The 20363-nt window shown below is 42.9% G+C and overlaps 11 non-coding genes across 11 annotated transcripts; all 11 read right to left on the bottom strand.

Moving 5' to 3' along the window:
* Positions 1-3908: 3908 nt before the first annotated feature.
* LOC135530735 (U6 spliceosomal RNA) lies at positions 3909-4014 on the bottom strand. Its single transcript, XR_010453889.1, has one exon. It is a non-coding gene; the product is annotated as a U6 spliceosomal RNA (small nuclear RNA).
* A 781-nt stretch (positions 4015-4795) lies between these two features.
* On the bottom strand, positions 4796-4902 carry LOC135530733 (U6 spliceosomal RNA). Its single transcript, XR_010453887.1, has one exon. It is a non-coding gene; the product is annotated as a U6 spliceosomal RNA (small nuclear RNA).
* Positions 4903-5758: 856 nt separating this feature from the next.
* On the bottom strand, positions 5759-5865 carry LOC135530730 (U6 spliceosomal RNA). The gene has a single exon (XR_010453884.1). It is a non-coding gene; the product is annotated as a U6 spliceosomal RNA (small nuclear RNA).
* A 963-nt stretch (positions 5866-6828) lies between these two features.
* LOC135530731 (U6 spliceosomal RNA) lies at positions 6829-6935 on the bottom strand. Its single transcript, XR_010453885.1, has one exon. It is a non-coding gene; the product is annotated as a U6 spliceosomal RNA (small nuclear RNA).
* An 841-nt stretch (positions 6936-7776) lies between these two features.
* Positions 7777-7883, bottom strand: LOC135530732 (U6 spliceosomal RNA). The gene has a single exon (XR_010453886.1). It is a non-coding gene; the product is annotated as a U6 spliceosomal RNA (small nuclear RNA).
* Positions 7884-8718: 835 nt separating this feature from the next.
* LOC135530736 (U6 spliceosomal RNA) lies at positions 8719-8825 on the bottom strand. Its single transcript, XR_010453890.1, has one exon. It is a non-coding gene; the product is annotated as a U6 spliceosomal RNA (small nuclear RNA).
* An 838-nt stretch (positions 8826-9663) lies between these two features.
* LOC135530737 (U6 spliceosomal RNA) lies at positions 9664-9770 on the bottom strand. Its single transcript, XR_010453891.1, has one exon. It is a non-coding gene; the product is annotated as a U6 spliceosomal RNA (small nuclear RNA).
* Positions 9771-10608: 838 nt separating this feature from the next.
* LOC135530738 (U6 spliceosomal RNA) lies at positions 10609-10715 on the bottom strand. Its single transcript, XR_010453892.1, has one exon. It is a non-coding gene; the product is annotated as a U6 spliceosomal RNA (small nuclear RNA).
* An 835-nt stretch (positions 10716-11550) lies between these two features.
* LOC135530729 (U6 spliceosomal RNA) lies at positions 11551-11657 on the bottom strand. The gene has a single exon (XR_010453883.1). It is a non-coding gene; the product is annotated as a U6 spliceosomal RNA (small nuclear RNA).
* Positions 11658-12493: 836 nt separating this feature from the next.
* Positions 12494-12600, bottom strand: LOC135530739 (U6 spliceosomal RNA). Its single transcript, XR_010453893.1, has one exon. It is a non-coding gene; the product is annotated as a U6 spliceosomal RNA (small nuclear RNA).
* Positions 12601-13441: 841 nt separating this feature from the next.
* On the bottom strand, positions 13442-13548 carry LOC135530734 (U6 spliceosomal RNA). The gene has a single exon (XR_010453888.1). It is a non-coding gene; the product is annotated as a U6 spliceosomal RNA (small nuclear RNA).
* Positions 13549-20363: the final 6815 nt, after the last annotated feature.

The following is a 20363-nucleotide window of genomic DNA, read 5'->3' on the forward strand; positions in this document are numbered from 1 at the left end:
AACCCACTGTTCCCAGGCCGTCATTGAAAATAAGAATGTGTTCTTAACTGACTTGACTAATAAAATAAAGGTAAATAAAGTGCAAGCCCTATGGGACTCCCAATCACCGGACTCCTTAACTTGTACAGGAGTCAACCCCCCCCCCATCCCCTGTCACATCTCTGATTGGTTGCTGCACCAGACTTGTTGAAGTTTGGGAGAGTCTCAGAGATAGTCTCAGTTGTTCCCCCAAGATCTATTACTCAAGATGCGTTCAATAGACCAGGCGTTTGGGACTGTGATCAATGCAGTCCATACCTCTACAGACCCTAAACAAAGAAGGTAACTTGTTATAAAATATTTTTTAATATGAACTTTTTATGTATCTGAATATTTGTTATCCTTTTCAGTGTATCGGCTAATTCTTTATTTTGGTTATCACAGCTACATAGGCTGGATAAGGCAGTTCAACATCTTGCCTGGGACAAGAATGCACACTGTCCAACACTATATTTGGATAAAAGGATCAATAGAGGAGGGAAGCCCAAAAGACTTCCAGCTACAGTGTAACGGAATAAAAAGGCAGACCAGGGAAAGAGAGGAGACGCCCCCCTTGGCCCCCATCCTGCCCCCAGACCAGCGGCGGTTGGCCCCCAGCCCCAGGCGTGTTCCACCCGTGTTGGCCCCAGTTCTGAACAAGATGGCCATGGATCTTTTGTGCAGGGGCCAAAACAATTAGTTTATTTTACTGTGTCTTGATCATTCTGAACTAATTTTATACCTATTTAACCAGATAAGAACAAATTCTTATTTTCAATGACGGCCTAGGAACAGTGGGTTAACTGCCTGTTCAGGGGAAGAATGACAGATTTGTACCTTGTCAGCTCGGGGTTTTGAACCTTCCATTTACTAGTCCAACGCTCTAACCACTAGGCTACCCTGGATAGTGACCATACTATTCTCTTAAAGTCACGCAGTGTAAAATACATGGGTCATGTGAACAATGGAGCACATGCATCACATGCTAAGAGACAATGGAGCATACCCTGCCACCCCAAATACCAGTACAGAGTCAATGTGGAGACTATATAGAAGAGGAGACTATATACAGGAGGTACCAGTACAGAGTCAATGTGGAGGTTATATACAGGAGGTGCCAGTACAGAGTCAATGTGGAGGTTATATACAGGAGGTACCAGTACAGAGTTAATGTGAAGACAATATACAGGATATATCCCATATCTCCCATGTCTTCTTTCAAATATACCAAGTTTTTGCATGTCGGAATAATGTAATTACACATGAATAGCAGTTACATTGGGGTATGTCTATTTGGGTTGGAAATCTACATTTTGCCACTTTCTCTCGTGATTTCAGGTCCTCTGGAAATGTCTTTCCACAATGAGAGCAGTGGTATGTCTTCTCCTGTGTATGTATTTTGTCATGCTCTTTCAAGCCCCTTATCTGAACAAAACCCTTTTCACACTGGGAGCAGAGGTAAGGCTACCCTCCTTTATGTGTCACCTCGTGCGTTTTCAGGTTCCCTAACCTCGTAAAACGCCTTCCACACTGAGAGCATTGGAATGGCTTCTCTCCTGTGTGTGTCATTTCAAGCGTTTTCAAGTTCCCTAACCGGGTATAACTCTTTCCACACTGCAAGCATTTGAATGGCTTCTCTACAGTGTTTTCTCTTGTGCTTTTTCATGTCCCCTAATGATAAATAGGTATTTTCACACTGGGGGCAATGATAGGGCTTATCTCCTGTGTGTGTATATATCTTATGTGATTTAAGGGACCCCAACCTTGTAAAACTCTTTCCACACTGGGAGCAGTGAACAATGATAAGGCTTTTCCCCTGTGTGTTCTCATGAGATTTCAGGTCCCCTGATCGAGAGAATGTCCTTCCACACTGAGAGCATTGGAATGTTTTTTCTCCTGTGTGTGTTCTCTTACGCTCGTGCAGATGTGTTGACTGGATAAATCTCTTTCCACACTGGAAGCAATGGTAAGGCTTGTCTCCTGTGTGTATTCTTTTATGTATTTCAAGGCTCCCTAACCGTGTAAAGCTCTTTCCACACTGAGAGCGGTGATAAGGCTTTCCCCTGTGTGTGTTCTCTCGTATGATTTCAGGTTCCTTGATAGGGAAAATCTATTTTTACACTGGGAGCATTGGAAAAGCTTCTCCCCCGTGTGTCATCTCATGCTTTCTCAGATTCCATACTCGGGTAAAACTCTTTCCACATGGAGAGCAGTTGTAAGACTTCTTCTCTGCATGTGTTCTCTTGTGGTTTTTCAGGCTCCATAAATGGTTATAACTCTTTCCACACTGGTAACAGTGGTGTCGTCTCACTGGTTCAGACGTCTCTGGTTCCTCTGAGTCGGGTCTCTCTTCTGCCAAAGACAAACAGAGTGGTTAAAACAGGGAGACCTGCATGGAATCTCCACATACATTTTAGTCATTTAGTCAGACCCTCTTATCCAGAGAGACTTACAGTCAAGTGCTCTTAGCATGTGATGCATGTGCTCCATTGTTTACATGACCCATGTACTTTACACTGTGTGGCTTTAAGGGAATAGTATGGTCACTATCCAGAGCAACTTGCAGTTAGTGCATCCATCTTAAGATAGCTTGGTGAGACAACCACAACAGTGATAGTAAATACAGTTTCCCTCAGTTAGTTCATCCATCTTAAGGTAGCTCAACTCAATTTGGTTGAAACTAAGTTTGGCTATTGAGCAATTAAGCTGGCTAGCTAACGCTACCCGACAATATCCGATGGCGGAGTGAAGAAAAACCGTTGGAACAGTGACATATCAAGCTCTTCAACATTCCAATAATCCTTCACAAGGTTTCTCAGTTGGTACTAAATTGGGACACTTACCGACCAGAACTGGACAAAATATGTTTCAGAGGACGTGAAAATTCTAGTCTCCCCTCCCATCAACAATATAAATCAAAGTATAACATTTTCCCACCATCTGCCATGGAGTTGCCTTCCTTGCCATAAGCCAAACCCTTGCAACACCATCAAAGTCGGTACGCCGTTTGCCCAGCTGAAGCCACCTGACACCTGAGTTCGGCCTCATCCCTGGTGCCAGCTGGGAAACCATTGTTTATATAATACAGCGCAGCAAACTGTGTTCTGAGGTCAAGTGTTAAAAATATTACAAAGAAAATTTCCACCACTTTATACTATAACCAGTTAAACTACGACTCCCAGACTGCATTGCAATGCCCCACTGGAAAACGTTAGTCCAACTGACTAAAACATCACTAAAATCAAAGGACATCATGACAACTGCAGGCAGGGTAAGCTAGTGGTTAGAATGTTGGACTAGTAACTGCAAGATCGAATCCCAGAGCTAACAAGGTAAAAATCTGTTGTTCTACCCCTGATCAAGCCAACTAACCCACTCTTCCTAGGCCTTCATAAGAAATCGAAAATAAGAAATTGTTCTTAAATGACTATTCTCTTTCGCTCTCTGAGAGAGAGAGAGAGAGTCTGTTTAAAATGTTGTGAGAGAGAAGTTTGTTATGTTTAATACAACTGGAGAGAAAATTGAACCCAGAGTCTCTCTCCAATTCATTTGTAGATATTGAATAAAGTTGGAACAGAGTGCAGACCTTGAACTCACTGAACCCAAGTCACTCCTAAATTAATAAAGTTGAACTCAGACTGCAACCGTGCCTAACTCGACAATTATTTGTCTGCATGTTGAATAAGTTGGTCTCAGGCTGCAACCTTGTCTCACTCCCCATTTCAAAATAAGGAAGGCTTCACAAATTTTCCTGTCATTCTACTACTGAGCTTCTCTCATCCAGCATTTCCCCTCCTCCTTAGACTAGACTGAGGGGAATGGACAATTTATTCCCCCGGGTCACTACCGCCGAATCTTCTCCGTTTGGTTCCAATTTCTCGACGTGTGAGGAAAATAAGGAGCGCTTCACGGATTTGCGTGTCATCCTTTCGCAGGGGCCATGCTAATCTTCTCTGTATCGATCAATTTTAGTATATGTGCTGCCAAAGCGAGCACAATGCAGAGGTATGAGAGGCCCTCATATATAGATCACAACCCCTCTGAAGGTTCTGGTCATGGTTGGGGTCAAACAGAGTTCAGACCCTCAAAAACTACCCCTAGAATATTGCTGTGATATTGAAACTTTCTTTGTAGATGTAGAACTTGAAATAGAATTGACTTTAGATTTTTTAAAGATTGATCTTAGACTAAAATGTAGTTTAAAAACAAAGCCTTTTATGATTCAGGACTCTTGGTCTGTAACCCCTCCCTCACCTGCTGCTTTTAGTTGCTCCTCCCCAAGTCTTTGTTCCCCTGCCCCGACCACTTCCCACGTTTTCTGCAACATGGCCTGGCCAAGGATACTTATAGCTAACTCCCCAATTCGTAGAGAGAGAGAGAGAGAGAGACTGACTTTGACGTCTGTTTAAAATGTTGTGACATTCAAGTTTGTTATGTTTAATACAACTGGACTAAAATTGAACCCAAGTCACTCCCCAATTAATTTCTAAACTTTGAATAAAGTTGAACTCAGACTGCAACCGTGCCTAACTCGACAATTATTTGTCTGCATGTTGAATAAGTTGGTCTCAGGCTGCAACCTTGTCTCACTCCCCATTTCAAAATAAGGAAGGCTTCACAAATTTTCCTGTCATTCTACTGTAGACTGAGCTTCTCTCATCCAGCATTTCCCCTCCTCCTTAGACTAGACTGAGGGGAATGGACAATTTATTCCCCCGGTCACTACCGCCGAATCTTCTCTGTTTGGTTCCAATTTCTCTGTGTCTCGACGTGTGAGGAAAATAAGGAGCGCTTCACGGATTTGCGTGTCATCCTTTCGCAGGGGCCATGCTGATCTTCTCTGTATAGATCCAATTTTAGTATATGTGCTGCCAAAGCGAGCACAATGCAGAGGTATGAGAGGCCCTCATATATAGATCACAACCCCTCTGAAGGTTCTGGTCATGGTTGGGGTCAAACAGAGTTCAGACCCTCAAAAACCACCCCTAGAATATTGCTGTGATATTGAAACTTTCTTTGGAGATGTAGAACTTGAAATAGAATTGACTTTAGATTTTTTAAAGATTGATCTTAGACTAAAATGTAGTTTAAAAACAAAGCCTTTTATGATTCAGGACTCTTGGTCTGTAACCCCTCCCTCACCTGCTGCTTTTAGTTGCTCCTCCCCAAGTCTTTGTTCCCCTGCCCCGACCACTTCCCACGTTTTCTGCAACATGGCCTGGCCAAGGATACTTATAGCTAACTCCCCAATTCGGAGAGAGAGAGAGAGAGAGAGACTGACTTTGACGTCTGTTTAAAATGTTGTGACATTCAAGTTTGTTATGTTTATAATACAACTGGACTCAAATTGAACCCAAGTCTCTCTCCAATTCATTTGTAGATATTGTTTAAAAGTTGTGACATTCAGTTTGTTAGTGCAACCTAAAATTGTCTCACTCCCCAATTAATTTCTAAACTTTGAATAAAGTTGAACTCAGACTGCAACCGTGCCTAACTCGACAATTATTTGTCTGCATGTTGAATAAGTTGGTCTCAGGCTGCAACCTTGTCTCACTCCCCATTTCAAAATAAGGAAGGCTTCACAAATTTTCCTGTCATTCTACTGTAGACTGAGCTTCTCTCATCCAGCATTTCCCCTCCTCCTTAGACTAGACTGAGGGGAATGGACAATTTATTCCCCCGGTCACTACCGCCGAATCTTCTCTGTTTGGTTCCAATTTTCTGTGTCTCGACGTGTGAGGAAAATAAGGAGCGCTTCACGGATTTGCGTGTCATCCTTTCGCAGGGGCCATGCTAATCTTCTCTGTATCGATCCAATTTTAGTATATGTGCTGCCAAAGCGAGCACAATGCAGAGGTATGAGAGGCCCTCATATATAGATCACAACCCCTCTGAAGGTTCTGGTCATGGTTGGGGTCAAACAGAGTTCAGACCCTCAAAAACCACCCCTAGAATATTGCTGTGATATTGAAACTTTCTTTGGAGATGTAGAACTTGAAATAGAATTGACTTTAGATTTTTTAAAGATTGATCTTAGACTAAAATGTAGTTTAAAAACAAAGCCTTTTATGATTCAGGACTCTTGGTCTGTAACCCCTCCCTCACCTGCTGCTTTTAGTTGCTCCTCCCCAAGTCTTTGTTCCCCTGCCCCGACCACTTCCCACGTTTTCTGCAACATGGCCTGGCCAAGGATACTTATAGCTAACTCCCCAATTCGAGAGAGAGAGAGAGAGAGAGAGAGAGAGAGAGAGAGAGAGAGAGAGAGAGAGAGAGAGAGAGAGAGAGAGAGAGAGAGAGAGAGAGAGAGAGAGAGAGAGAGAGAGAGAGAGAGAGAGAGAGAGAGAGAGAGAGAGAGAGAGAGAGAGAGAGACTGACTTTGACGTCTGTTTAAAATGTTGTGACATTCAAGTTTGTTATGTTTAATACAACTGGACTAAAATTGAACCCAAGTCTCTCTCCAATTCATTTGTAGATATTGAATAAAGTTGGAACAGAGTGCAACCTTGTCTCACTCCCCAATTAATTTCTAAACTTTGAATAAAGTTGAACTCAGACTGCAACCGTGCCTAACTCGACAATTATTTGTCTGCATGTTGAATAAGTTGGTCTCAGGCTGCAACCTTGTCTCACTCCCCATTTCAAAATAAGGAAGGCTTCACAAATTTTCCTGTCATTCTACTGTAGACTGAGCTTCTCTCATCCAGCATTTCCCCTCCTCCTTAGACTAGACTGAGGGGAATGGACAATTTATTCCCCCGGGTCACTACCGCCGAATCTTCTCTGTTTGGTTCCAATTTCTCAACGTGTGAGGAAAATAAGGAGCGCTTCACGGATTTGCGTGTCATCCTTTCGCAGGGGCCATGCTAATCTTCTCTGTATCGATCCAATTTTAGTATATGTGCTGCCAAAGCGAGCACAATGCAGAGGTATGAGAGGCCCTCATATATAGATCACAACCCCTCTGAAGGTTCTGGTCATGGTTGGGGTCAAACAGAGTTCAGACCCTCAAAACCACCCCTAGAATATTGCTGTGATGTTGAAACTTTCTTTGGAGATGTAGAACTTGAAATAGAATTGACTTTAGATTTTTTAAAGATTGATCTTAGACTAAAATGTAGTTTAAAAACAAAGCCTTTTATGATTCAGGACTCTTGGTCTGTAACCCCTCCCTCACCTGCTGCTTTTAGTTGCTCCTCCCCAAGTCTTTGTTCCCCTGCCCCGACCACTTCCCACGTTTTCTGCAACATGGCCTGGCCAAGGATACTTATAGCTAACTCCCCAATTCGTAGAGAGAGAGAGAGAGAGAGAGACTGACTTTGACGTCTGTTTAAAATGTTGTGACATTCAAGTTTGTTATGTTTATAATACAACTGGACTAAAATTGAACCCAAGTCTCTCTCCAATTCATTTGTAGATATTGAATAAAGTTGGAACAGAGTGCAACCTTGTCTCACTCCCCAATTCATTTCTAAACTTTGAATAAAGTTGAACTCAGACTGCAACCGTGCCTAACTCGACAATTATTTGTCTGCATGTTGAATAAGTTGGTCTCAGGCTGCAACCTTGTCTCACTCCCCATTTCAAAATAAGGAAGGCTTCACAAATTTTCCTGTCATTCTACTGTAGACTGAGCTTCTCTCATCCAGCATTTCCCCTCCTCCTTAGACTAGACTGAGGGGAATGGACAATTTATTCCCCCGGGTCACTACCGCCGAATCTTCTCTGTTTGGTTCCAATTTCTGTGTCTCGACGTGTGAGGAAAATAAGGAGCGCTTCACGGATTTGCGTGTCATCCTTTCGCAGGGGCCATGCTAATCTTCTCTGTATCGATCCAATTTTAGTATATGTGCTGCCAAAGCGAGCACAATGCAGAGGTATGAGAGGCCCTCATATATAGATCACAACCCCTCTGAAGGTTCTGGTCATGGTTGGGGTCAAACAGAGTTCAGACCCTCAAAAACCACCCCTAGAATATTGCTGTGATGTTGAAACTTTCTTTGGAGATGTAGAACTTGAAATAGAATTGACTTTAGATTTTTTAAAGATTGATCTTAGACTAAAATGTAGTTTAAAAACAAAGCCTTTTATGATTCAGGACTCTTGGTCTGTAACCCCTCCCTCACCTGCTGCTTTTAGTTGCTCCTCCCCAAGTCTTTGTTCCCCTGCCCCGACCACTTCCCACGTTTTCTGCAACATGGCCTGGCCAAGGATACTTATAGCTAACTCCCCAATTCGTAGAGAGAGAGAGAGAGAGAGACTGACTTTGACGTCTGTTTAAAATGTTGTGACATTCAAGTTTGTTATGTTTATAATACAACTGGACTCAAATTGAACCCAAGTCTCTCTCCAATTCATTTGTAGATATTGAATAAAGTTGGAACAGAGTGCAACCTTGTCTCACTCCCCAATTCATTTCTAAACTTTGAATAAAGTTGAACTCAGACTGCAACCGTGCCTAACTCGACAATTATTTGTCTGCATGTTGAATAAGTTGGTCTCAGGCTGCAACCTTGTCTCACTCCCCATTTCAAAATAAGGAAGGCTTCACAAATTTTCCTGTCATTCTACTGTAGACTGAGCTTCTCTCATCCAGCATTTCCCCTCCTCCTTAGACTAGACTGAGGGGAATGGACAATTTATTCCCCCCGGGTCACTACCGCCGAATCTTCTCTGTTTGGTTCCAATTTCTCAACGTGTGAGGAAAATAAGGAGCGCTTCACGGATTTGCGTGTCATCCTTTCGCAGGGGCCATGCTAATCTTCTCTGTATCGATCCAATTTTAGTATATGTGCTGCCAAAGCGAGCACAATGCAGAGGTATGAGAGGCCCTCATATATAGATCACAACCCCTCTGAAGGTTCTGGTCATGGTTGGGGTCAAACAGAGTTCAGACCCTCAAAAACCACCCCTAGAATATTGCTGTGATGTTGAAACTTTCTTTGGAGATGTAGAACTTGAAATAGAATTGACTTTAGATTTTTTAAAGATTGATCTTAGACTAAAATGTAGTTTAAAAACAAAGCCTTTTATGATTCAGGACTCTTGGTCTGTAACCCCTCCCTCACCTGCTGCTTTTAGTTGCTCCTCCCCAAGTCTTTGTTCCCCTGCCCCGACCACTTCCCACGTTTTCTGCAACATGGCCTGGCCAAGGATACTTATAGCTAACTCCCCAATTCGTAGAGAGAGAGAGAGAGAGACTGACTTTGACGTCTGTTTAAAATGTTGTGACATTCAAGTTTGTTATGTTTATAATACAACTGGACTAAAATTGAACCCAAGTCTCTCTCCAATTCATTTGTAGATATTGAATAAAGTTGGAACAGAGTGCAACCTTGTCTCACTCCCCAATTCATTTCTAAACTTTGAATAAAGTTGAACTCAGACTGCAACCGTGCCTAACTCGACAATTATTTGTCTGCATGTTGAATAAGTTGGTCTCAGGCTGCAACCTTGTCTCACTCCCCATTTCAAAATAAGGAAGGCTTCACAAATTTTCCTGTCATTCTACTGTAGACTGAGCTTCTCTCATCCAGCATTTCCCCTCCTCCTTAGACTAGACTGAGGGGAATGGACAATTTATTCCCCCGGTCACTACCGCCGAATCTTCTCTGTTTGGTTCCAATTTCTCTGTTCTCAACGTGTGAGGAAAATAAGGAGCGCTTCACGGATTTGCGTGTCATCCTTTCGCAGGGGCCATGCTAATCTTCTCTGTATCGATCCAATTTTAGTATATGTGCTGCCAAAGCGAGCACAATGCAGAGGTATGAGAGGCCCTCATATATAGATCACAACCCCTCTGAAGGTTCTGGTCATGGTTGGGGTCAAACAGAGTTCAGACCCTCAAAAACCACCCCTAGAATATTGCTGTGATGTTGAAACTTTCTTTGGAGATGTAGAACTTGAAATAGAATTGACTTTAGATTTTTTAAAGATTGATCTTAGACTAAAATGTAGTTTAAAAACAAAGCCTTTTATGATTCAGGACTCTTGGTCTGTAACCCCTCCCTCACCTGCTGCTTTTAGTTGCTCCTCCCCAAGTCTTTGTTCCCCTGCCCCGACCACTTCCCACGTTTTCTGCAACATGGCCTGGCCAAGGATACTTATAGCTAACTCCCCAATTCGTAGAGAGAGAGAGAGAGAGAGAGACTGACTTTGACGTCTGTTTAAAATGTTGTGACATTCAAGTTTGTTATGTTTATAATACAACTGGACTAAAATTGAACCCAAGTCTCTCTCCAATTCATTTGTAGATATTGAATAAAGTTGGAACAGAGTGCAACCTTGTCTCACTCCCCAATTCATTTCTAAACTTTGAATAAAGTTGAACTCAGACTGCAACCGTGCCTAACTCGACAATTATTTGTCTGCATGTTGAATAAGTTGGTCTCAGGCTGCAACCTTGTCTCACTCCCCATTTCAAAATAAGGAAGGCTTCACAAATTTTCCTGTCATTCTACTGTAGACTGAGCTTCTCTCATCCAGCATTTCCCCTCCTCCTTAGACTAGACTGAGGGGAATGGACAATTTATTCCCCCGGGTCACTACCGCCGAATCTTCTCTGTTTGGTTCCAATTTCTCTGTGTCTGTGGGGAAAATAAGGAGCGCTTCACGGATTTGCGTGTCATCCTTTCGCAGGGGCCATGCTAATCTTCTCTGTATCGATCCAATTTTAGTATATGTGCTGCCAAAGCGAGCACAATGCAGAGGTATGAGAGGCCCTCATATATAGATCACAACCCCTCTGAAGGTTCTGGTCATGGTTGGGGTCAAACAGAGTTCAGACCCTCAAAAACCACCCCTAGAATATTGCTGTGATGTTAAAACTTTCTTTGGAGATGTAGAACTTGAAATAGAATTGACTTTAGATTTTTTAAAGATTGATCTTAGACTAAAATGTAGTTTAAAAACAAAGCCTTTTATGATTCAGGACTCTTGGTCTGTAACCCCTCCCTCACCTGCTGCTTTTAGTTGCTCCTCCCCAAGTCTTTGTTCCCCTGCCCCGACCACTTCCCACGTTTTCTGCAACATGGCCTGGCCAAGGATACTTATAGCTAACTCCCCAATTCGTAGAGAGAGAGAGAGAGAGAGACTGACTTTGACGTCTGTTTAAAATGTTGTGACATTCAAGTTTGTTATGTTTAATACAACTGGACTAAAATTGAACCCAAGTCTCTCTCCAATTCATTTGTAGATATTGAATAAAGTTGGAACAGAGTGCAACCTTGTCTCACTCCCCAATTCATTTCTAAACTTTGAATAAAGTTGAACTCAGACTGCAACCGTGCCTAACTCGACAATTATTTGTCTGCATGTTGAATAAGTTGGTCTCAGGCTGCAACCTTGTCTCACTCCCCATTTCAAAATAAGGAAGGCTTCACAAATTTTCCTGTCATTCTACTGTAGACTGAGCTCTCTCATCCAGCATTCCCCTCCTCCTTAGACTAGACTGAGGGGAATGGACAATTTATTCCCCCGGGTCACTACCGCCCAATCTTCTCTGTTTGGTTCCAATTTCTCTGTGTCTGAGGAAAATAAAATAAGGAGCGCTTCACGGATTTGCGTGTCATCCTTTCGCAGGGGCCATGCTAATCTTCTCTGTATCGATCCAATTTTAGTATATGTGCTGCCAAAGCGAGCACAATGCAGAGGTATGAGAGGCCCTCATATATAGATCACAACCCCTCTGAAGGTTCTGGTCATGGTTGGGGTCAAACAGAGTTCAGACCCTCAAAAACCACCCCTAGAATATTGCTGTGATGTTGAAACTTTCTTTGGAGATGTAGAACTTGAAATAGAATTGACTTTAGATTTTTTAAAGATTGATCTTAGACTAAAATGTAGTTTAAAAACAAAGCCTTTTATGATTCAGGACTCTTGGTCTGTAACCCCTCCCTCACCTGCTGCTTTTAGTTGCTCCTCCCCAAGTCTTTGTTCCCCTGCCCCGACCACTTCCCACGTTTTCTGCAACATGGCCTGGCCAAGGATACTTATAGCTAACTCCCCAATTCGTAGAGAGAGAGAGAGAGACTGACTTTGACGTCTGTTTAAAATGTTGTGACATTCAAGTTTGTTATGTTTAATACAACTGGACTAAAATTGAACCCAAGTCTCTCTCCAATTCATTTGTAGATATTGAATAAAGTTGGAACAGAGTGCAACCTTGTCTCACTCCCCAATTCATTTCTAAACTTTGAATAAAGTTGAACTCAGACTGCAACCGTGCCTAACTCGACAATTATTTGTCTGCATGTTGAATAAGTTGGTCTCAGGCTGCAACCTTGTCTCACTCCCCATTTCAAAATAAGGAAGGCTTCACAAATTTTCCTGTCATTCTACTGTAGACTGAGCTTCTCTCATCCAGCATTTCCCCTCCTCCTTAGACTAGACTGAGGGGAATGGACCATTTATTCCCCCGGGTCACTACCGCCGAATCTTCTCTGTTTGGTTCCAATTTCTCTGTGTCTCGACGTGTGAGGAAAATAAGGAGCGCTTCACGGATTTGCGTGTCATCCTTTCGCAGGGGCCATGCTAATCTTCTCTGTATCGATCCAATTTTAGTATATGTGCTGCCAAAGCGAGCACAATGCAGAGGTATGAGAGGCCCTCATATATAGATCACAACCCCTCTGAAGGTTCTGGTCATGGTTGGGGTCAAACAGAGTTCAGACCCTCAAAAACCACCCCTAGAATATTGCTGTGATGTTGAAACTTTCTTTGGAGATGTAGAACTTGAAATAGAATTGACTTTAGATTTTTTAAAGATTGATCTTAGACTAAAATGTAGTTTAAAAACAAAGCCTTTTATGATTCAGGACTCTTGGTCTGTAACCCCTCCCTCACCTGCTGCTTTTAGTTGCTCCTCCCCAAGTCTTTGTTCCCCTGCCCCGACCACTTCCCACGTTTTCTGCAACATGGCCTGGCCAAGGATACTTATAGCTAACTCCCCAATTCGAGAGAGAGAGAGAGAGAGAGACTGACTTTGACGTCTGTTTAAAATGTTGTGACATTCAAGTTTGTTATGTTTAATACAACTGGACTAAAATTGAACCCAAGTCTCTCTCCAATTCATTTGTAGATATTGAATAAAGTTGGAACAGAGTGCAACCTTGTCTCACTCCCCAATTCATTTCTAAACTTTGAATAAAGTTGAACTCAGACTGCAACCGTGCCTAACTCGACAATTATTTGTCTGCATGTTGAATAAGTTGGTCTCAGGCTGCAACCTTGTCTCACTCCCCCATTTCAAAATAAGGAAGGCTTCACAAATTTTCCTGTCATTCTACTGTAGACTGAGCCTCTCTCATACAGCATTTCCCCTCCTCCTTAGACTAGACTGAGGGGAATGGACAATTTATTCCCCCCGGGTCACTACCGCCGAATCTTCTCTGTTTGGTTCCAATTTCTCTGTGTCTCGACGTGTGAGGAAAATAAGGAGCGCTTCACGGATTTGCGTGTCATCCTTTCGCAGGGGCCACGCTAATCTTCTCTGTATCGATCCAATTTTAGTATATGTGCTGCCAAAGCGAGCACAATACAAAGCTATGAGAGGCCCTCATATATAGATCACAACCCCTCTGAAGGTTCTGGTCATGGTTGGGGTCAAACAGAATTCAGGATTGGTGGGTACCCTGTGGGACAGTTGATTTTACATAGGTTAATGCGATTAGCATGAGGTTGTAATGTAAGTAACAAGAACATTTCCCAGGACATAGACATATCTGATATTGGCAGAAATCTTAAATTCTTGTTAATCTGACTGCACTGTCTAATTTACAGTAGCTATTACAGTGATACACCGTGCTATTGTGTGAGGAAAGAGCACAGTTTTGAACATGAAAAGTTATTAATAAACAAACTGGGCACATTTTGGCAGTCTTCATACCATTTTTTTTACAGAAATGCAATGGTTCATTGGATCAGACTAAAACTTTGCATGTTCGCTGCTGCCATCTAGTGGCCAATATGTAGAATGCACCTGGCCTTTCTGTTTCATTTCAAAGACAAAAAAATATTTTTTTTTCATAGTATTATCTTTTACCAGGTGTTATGTGTTATATTCTCCTACATTCCGTTCACCTTTCTACAAACTTTAAAGTGCTTCCTTTAAAATGGTACCAAGAAAATGCATATCCTTACTTCAGGGCCTGAGCTACAGGCAGTTAGATTTAGGTATGTAATTTTAGGTGAAAATTGGGGGAAAAAGGGGGGCCAATCCTTAAGAGGTTTTTAGCTTTTTGAGGCTTTGAGCACCGGGTCAAAGAGTGATAACAGGCACATAAGCTCAGTCTCTAGTAGGAGTTTTAATGATGAACCAGAGTATACAAGTGGTCTGTGTACAGATGGAAACAGAATGTAAATCCAATAAACAATATACATTAAATAATAAATGTTAGCTCAATCTCTATACACAATTTACAATGATAGAAAAATAACACCATAATTCCTCCCGTGGGAGTTCACATGACAACACCAACTGGGCTAATCACACAATAGTAATACATAGTAGGAGAACTGGTGATCTTTTGCGCAGGGGCCAAAATAATAATAATAATATAAAATAATTATTTTTAAAAAATAAAAAATATTTTATGTGTGCTTGATCTTGTGAACTATGTAACTCCTATCTTCTGATAATTTCAACATAATCTCCCAGATGTCGTCTTTCCAAATATACCAAGTTTTTGCATGTCAGAATAATGTAATTACACATGAATAGCAGTTACTTTTGGGTATGTCTATTTGGGTTGGAAATCTACATTTTGATTTCATGTGTGTCTCATAAGTTTCTAAATTCCCTTACCGGGTATAACTCTTCGCACACTGCAAGCATTGGAATGGCTTCTCTCGTGTTTATTCTCTTATGCGCTTTCAGATCCCATTCCACACTGAGAGCATTGGAAAGGCCTCTCTACAGAGTGTTTGCTTTTTTTTTATGTCCCCTAATGATAAATACTTATTTTCACACTGGGAGTAGTTATAGGGCTTGTCTCTTGTGTGTGTGTGTATATATATCTTATGTGATTTAAGGGACCCCAACCTTGTAAAACTCTTTCCACACTGGGAGCAGTGGTAAGGCTTGACCCCGGTGTGTGTTCTCTCATGCTCGTTCAGTTGCCCTGACCAGCTAAAACTACTTTTACAATGGGAACAGTGGTAAGGCTTTTCCCCTGTGTGTATTCTTTTATGAGATTTCAGGTCCCCTGATCGGGAAAATGTCCTTCCACACTGAGAGCATTGGAATGGTTTTTCCCCTGTGTGTATTCTCTTATGCTCGTTCAGATGTGTTGACTGGATAAATCTCTTTCCACACTGGAAGCATTGGTAAGGTTTGTCTCCTGTGTGTATTCTTTTATGTATTTCAAGGCTCCCTAACCGGGTAAAACTCTTTCCACATGGAGAGCAGTGATAAGGCTTCTTCCCTGCATGTGTTCTCGTATGGTTTTTCAGGCTCCATAAACGGGTATAACTCTTTCCACACTGGGAAGAGTGGTGTCGTCTCAATGGTTCAGATGTCTCTGGTTCCTCTGAGTCGGGTCTCTCTTCTGCCAAAGAGAAACAGAGTGGTTAAAACAGGAGACCTGAATGAAATCTCCACATACATTTTAGTAATTTATCAGACCCTCTTATCCAGAGAGACTTACAGGCAAGTGCTCTTAGCATGTGATGCATGTGCTCCATTGTCTCTTAGCATGTGATGCATGTGCTCCATTGTCTCTTAGCATGTGATGCATGTGCGCCATTGTTCACATGACCCATGTATTTTACACTGCGTGGCTTTAAGGGAATAGTATGGTCACTATTCAGAGCAACTTGTTAGTGCATCCATCTTAAGGTAGCTTGGTGAGACAACCACAACAGTGATAGTAAATACAGTTTCCCTCAATTAGATGTGATAATGTATAATGACCTGGCCTGTGTCCCATAATAGAACCAGGCTAATAATGACTAGCAATCTTTTAAATGAACATTCCCCTGTGTTCTTACATTGATTTAAATTTATTTACCGTAACAGCAAAGAAAAGAGATACCGCGACAACAAAACAAAAACATTGAGGAGGACTGATTTCCCCCCATTTTTTCTCTCTCTCAAAATCACATTTTTCAATAGAAAAACATAATTGAATGTTCTAATTCCACAACAATGCTTAAACCACATCAGGGGAAATCTGGGAAAACCTGAATGTTTGTGTGTAGTTACCCTTTAATTCAAGTGGCACCAGCAAGACAGTCTTGTTTGTCTAGCAGTGCTTCTGTAGCGCAGTTGTGACGGGGAGTTTTCAAAACAAAATGGCCAATGCATTGATGCAAATAATCACGATTCTGCCAGGTAGGATACTTTTTAATTGTCTTTCCGTCTACCCGAAGACATAAGCATCGCAAACGGCTACCCGAAGACATAAGCATCGCTAACGGCTACCCGAAGACATAAGCATCGCTAACGGCTACCCGAAGACATAAGCATCGCTAACGGCTACACGAAGACATAAGCATCGCTAACGGCTACACGAAGACATAAGCATCGCTAACGGCTACACGAAGACATAAGCATCGCTAACGGCTACACGAAGACATGAGCATCGCTAACGGCTACACGAAGACATGAGCATCGCTAACGGCTACCTGAAGACATGAGCATCGCTAACGGCTACCCGAAGACATGAGCATCGCTAACGGCTACCCGAAGACATGAGCATCGCTAACGGCTACCCGAAGACATAAGCATCGCTAACGGCTACACGAAGACATAAGCATCGCTAACGGCTACACGAAGACATAAGCATCGCTAACGGCTACACGAAGACATAAGCATCGCTAACGGCTACACGAAGACATAAGCATCGCTAACGGCTACACGAAGACATAAGCATCGCTAACGGCTACACGAAGACATAAGCATCGCTAACGGCTACACGAAGACATAAGCATCGCTAACGGCTACACGAAGACATGAGCATCGCTAACGGCTACCCGAAGACATGAGCATCGCTAACGGCTACCCGAAGACATGAGCATCGCTAACGGCTACCCGAAGACATGAGCATCGCTAACGGCTACACGAAGACATAAGCATCGCTAACGGCTACCCGAAGACATGAGCATCGCTAACGGCTACACGAAGACATAAGCATCGCTAACGGCTACACGAAGACATGAGCATCGCTAACGGCTACCCGAAGACATGAGCATCGCTAACGGCTACCCGAAGACATGAGCATCGCTAACGGCTACACGAAGACATGAGCATCACTAACGGCTACACGAAGACATGAGCATCGCTAACGGCGACCGAAGCCATAAGCATCGCTAACGGCTACACGAAGATATAGTCATCGCTAACGGCTACCCGAAGACATAAGCATCGCTAACGGCTACACGAAGACATAAGCATCGCTAACGGCTACCCGAAGACATAAGCATCGCTAACGGCTACACGAAGACATAAGCATCGCTAACGGCTACCCGAAGACATAAGCATCGCTAACGGCTACCCGAAGACATTAGCATCGCTAACGGCTACACGAAGTGGTAGACATATAGACCCTACACGCACCGCACACACAGGGTTGAACATTCAGGTACATTTGCCAGCGGCAGTCTGGGTTCAGCACCAACTGAAATTTACTGTCCCGGGGACAAGATCTAACGATATGCCAGGAAACTGAATAATTTAAATAGCAGATTATTTTATCTTTCATTTGCTGGCTGAGCAAAGTCGCAGGAATTAATGCAGACATGGGCAAGTCGAATTTAAGAACTTAAGGACTTTTTTCAAGCACTTCATTGTAATTTTCACATTTTTAAGTGTAATTGTTGTAATAGTCTACAAGCATAAAATCTCCCCACAAAATGTGATAGTAGTCAGTCTGCTAAAAACATATGCATTACCATTTTAACAATAATATTTATTGTTATCATTTGCCTACACACATATTATGCATTGACGTTCACATAATTAACATTCTAAAATATGTCAGAATAATGTGGGCATTGCCTGACTAAATAAACAGCCTGACTAAATAAACAGCCTGCTCCCCACAAACACACTATTGAAGTCTGTCCATGTGGTACTAGTCAGTCTGTCCATGTGATAGTAGTCAATCTGTCCATGAGGTAGTAGTCAGTCTGTCCATGTGGTAGTAGTCAGTCTGTCCATGTGGTAGTAGTCAGTCTGTCCATGTGGTAGTAGTCAGTCTGTCCATGTGGTAGTAGTCAGTCTGTCCATGAGGTAGTAGTCAGTCTGTCCATGAGGTAGTAGTGATAGTAGTCAGTCTGTCCATGTGGTAGTAGTCAGTCTGTCCATGAGGTAGTAGTCAGTCTGTCCATGAGGTAGTAGTGGTAGTAGTCAGTCTGTCCATGAGGTAGTAGTCAGTCTGGCCATGTGGTAGTAGTCAGTCTGTCCATGTGGTAGTAGTCAGTCTGTCCATGTGATAGTAGTGGTAGTAGTCAGTCTGTCCATGAGGTAGTAGTCAGTCTGGCCATGTGGTAGTAGTCAGTCTGTCCATGAGGTAGTAGTGGTAGTAGTCAGTCTGTCCATGAGGTAGTAGTCAGTCTGTTCATGTGGTATTAGTCAGTCTGTCCATGTGGTAGTAGTCAGTCTGTCCATGAGGTAGTAGTCAGTCTGTCCATGAGGTAGTAGTGATACTAGTCAGTCTGTCCATGTGGTAGTAGTCAGTCTGTCCATGTGGTAGTGGTCAGTCTGTCCATGTGATAGTAGTCAGTCTGTCCATGTGGTACTAGTCAGTCTGTCCATGTGGTAGTGGTCAGTCTGTCCATGTGATAGTAGTCAGTCTGTCCATGTGGTAGTGGTCAGTCTGTCCATGTGGTAGTGGTCAGTCTGTCCATGTGGTAGTGGTCAGTCTGTCCATGTGGTAGTAGTCAGTCTGTCCACGTGGTAGTAGTCAGTCTGTCCATGTGATAGTAGTCAGTCTGTCCATGTGATAGTAGTCAGTCTGTCCATGTGATAGTAGTCAGTCTGTCCACGTGGTAGTAGTCAGTCTGTCCATGTGATAGTAGTCAGTCTGTCCATGTGATAGTAGTCAGTCTGTCCATGTGATAGTAGTCAGTCTGTCCACGTGGTAGTAGTCAGTCTGTCCACGTGGTAGTAGTCAGTCTGTCCATGTGATAGTAGTCAGTCTGTCCATGTGATAGTAGTCAGTCTGTCCACGTGGTAGTAGTCAGTCTGTCCACGTGGTAGTAGTCAGTCTGTCCATGTGGTAGTAGTCAGTCTGTCCACGTGGTAGTAGTCAGTCTGTCCATGTGGTAGTAGTCAGTCTGTCCATGTGATAGTAGTCAGTCTGTCCATGTGATAGTAGTCAGTCTGTCTGTCCATGTGATAGTAGTCAGTCTGTCCACGTGGTAGTAGTCAGTCTGTCCATGTGATAGTAGTCAGTCTGTCCATGTGATAGTAGTCAGTCTGTCCATGTGATAGTAGTCAGTCTGTCCACGTGGTAGTAGTCAGTCTGTCCACGTGGTAGTAGTCAGTCTGTCCATGTGGTAGTATAATAATAATAATATATAGTCAGTCTGTCCATGTGATACTAGTCAGTCTGTCCATGTGGTAGTAGTCAGTCTGTCCATGTGGTAGTGGTCAGTCTGTCCATGTGATAGTAGTCAGTCTGTCCACGTGATAGTAGTCAGTCTGTCCACGTGATAGTAGTCAGTCTGTCCATGTGATAGTAGTCAGTCTGTCCATGTGATAGTAGTCAGTCTGTCCATGCCAAACAAAGGAGCTGCCACCTGAGTGGCACAGCGGTCTAAAGCACTGCATCACAGTGCTTGAGGTGTCACTACAGACCTGGGTTCGATCCCAGAATTAACAGAACTCTGCTGGTTGTCCTGGTAACAGGTGAAGCTGGTTGAGAGAATGCCAAGAGTGTGCAAAGCTGTATTTGTATTAGTTGGGGACAGCCCTACTGGGAACAGCTACCAGTGGTCAGATCTATTGTTTTTGTTCAAACTAAACTACAGCACTTACTTTGATGGGTCAAATCTGATCCTTTCTTCTCTTCTCCTCCTCTCACAGTTCCACTCAGCCCCGTTGTTTTCCTGTAGTCCACCAGCAGCACAGACAACCTCTTCATACCCAGCAGTAAGGTGATACTGGGAGAGGCACGACACGGGGACTCCGGAAGGAGGAAGGGCTAGCGTTGTCCTGGTAACCATAAAGAGGGGACACAGACACATATAATTATGGATGCTGATGTCACTGTTGACCTAAAGTGCTTTACAGAAATCCAGCCCAGACCCTGATAGAGCAAGTTGTATGCTAGACCAGACCAAGCTGTACCATCTGGTGTTCTGATCTGGAGAGACTCTTCTCTTCCTCGTCAGCATCCGGATGTTGT

Source organism: Oncorhynchus masou, unplaced genomic scaffold (assembly GCF_036934945.1).
Source record: "Oncorhynchus masou masou isolate Uvic2021 unplaced genomic scaffold, UVic_Omas_1.1 unplaced_scaffold_1407, whole genome shotgun sequence".
NCBI lineage: Eukaryota > Metazoa > Chordata > Actinopteri > Salmoniformes > Salmonidae > Oncorhynchus > Oncorhynchus masou.